Below are 2,059 nucleotides of genomic sequence, written 5' to 3'. Positions count from 1 at the left end.
TTATTATTATTATTATTAAATGTAAGGAACCACAGAAAGAGGGGGAAAGAAGTAGATAATTAGATGAATTTAAATTGAATTTCTAATATCTTCTGCCTATCCAAATTCCTGCTCAAACCTGCTCATCCAATCATCTCCTGTAAACATAACAATAATTACAATAATCCTGTATCAGCGGGATTTTTCAACCGGATCTCCAGTTGAAATTGTTGGGGGGGGTTGGGGGGGTTATTATACACACACACACACACACACACACACACGTATTTATATATAATTATAATATATAATTGTGGGTTTTTTGAGGGTTATTATAATATTATCATATATTATATATTATATCATTATAATATATAACTGTGGGGTTTTTTGGGAGGTTATTCAAGGGAAATCTGAAAATCAGCTAGGGTGTGTGTGTATTTTGGGGGGGAGGGTCTGCTGCCCAGAATCGGGAGCCCGGGATGGAAGAGCTGGAAAAGGGAGCCCGGGTCATGTAGTCTGACCCACCGCAAGGGAGCAATCTCGCATCTGGAACCCAGGACCGATGGGCCTCCGAACCTCCCAGGAAGAAGGAAAGAAGGAGAGAAATTATGATCATAAATAATAAATCATCATCATCATTTTTTATTTGTATACTGTCTTTCTACCTTACAAGACTCAAGGCGGTTTGCAAGCTGGAGAAGCAAAAAATGTGCACCTGATAATCAGATGCAATAGAAAAATGTGATAATAAAAGAAAACTTTAAAATAAGCAAGCAACATCCAATAAAGGAACGTTCAACCATTATTAGACTAGTCCAAGAGAATATGATCAATATATAAAAGTTCAAGAGAAATCCATATAACATATAAAAGTTACATATCCATATAAACATATAAAAGTTAAAGAGAAATACTTTCTATACCACAACCAATAAAACAATGGCAAGCCGCAGTGCATAAAATTATACAATACAAACTGAGAAGCAGAGACTAGCAGCTGTGGCTCCCCAGATGTTGTTGGACTGCAACTCCCATCATCCCTTGCTAACAGGGCCAGTGGTGAGGGATGATGGGAGTTGTAGTCTAACCATATTAATAAAATACCTGTACTATATATATATATATATATATATATATATATATATATATATGCAATGCCATATATCAGCTGTTCACAACATGTGGGTCCCCAGATGATGTTGGACTACAACTCCCATCATCCCTAGCTAGCAAGGCCAACTGAAGAATATTGGGGGGCACATTCTATAAAGATTTGGGGGGGCCCGAATCTCTTTAGCAGGGAGCTTTGGGATTCTGCAGCCCCCCTGCTTTGTATTGGGCACATTCTATAAATATTTGGGGGGGGGGGAATCTCTTGAGCGGGGATGTTTGGCTTTCCTCCACCCTTGCTTTGTATTTGGGGGGGCACATCCTAGGAAGATTGTCGGGGTGGGGGAATCTCTTGAGCGGCCCCCCTGCTTTCTATATTGGGGGCGACGGCCAATCTCTTGATTTCCTCTCCCCCCCCCCCCCGCAATTTCTCCAGCCCCACCGCTTTTATCTCTGTAGAATATCTTCCTTATTCTGCTCCAGCACCAAGTCAGTCAGTCAGTCAGTCAGTCAGTGTCGGGGAGAGAGAGAGAAAGACTGAGTGTTAGAGATCGTGTGTAGAGATAAGGTTGCTGCTAAGAGCAGCTGCAGACACTCAGTGCAGTGCAGCATTCTTTTATGCTTAGACCTATTAAGCTCTGTATATAGTTTGTATAGTTGTAGATAGAATAAAGAAGATATTCTACAGAGCTGCTCTCCGAGTTGTTTATATACTCTGCTAGACTCTGCTGTACTCTGCTGTGTGACGACTGTCTTCTTGTGGAAGTGAATCCGGTGCTCACAACTCTAAGCTGTGAGTCCACAGCACTTTGACCTGTTCCTGTGCAGAAGGTGGTCTCTGGAAGTGCTACCCAGCTCGCCTAGCCCAGTCGGGGCTGAAGTGGATGAGTCCAATTAGTGGCACTGGCTCAAGGGCAATGCTGACATCGGTTATGGGCCCAGTCGTTGTCCCAGTTGTCTGACCAGT

The sequence above is a fragment of the Podarcis pityusensis genome (assembly GCF_964106645.2).
Source record: "Podarcis pityusensis genome assembly, chromosome: 11".
Classification (NCBI taxonomy): Eukaryota; Metazoa; Chordata; class Lepidosauria; order Squamata; family Lacertidae; genus Podarcis; species Podarcis pityusensis.
This window is presented reverse-complemented; position numbering follows the sequence as displayed.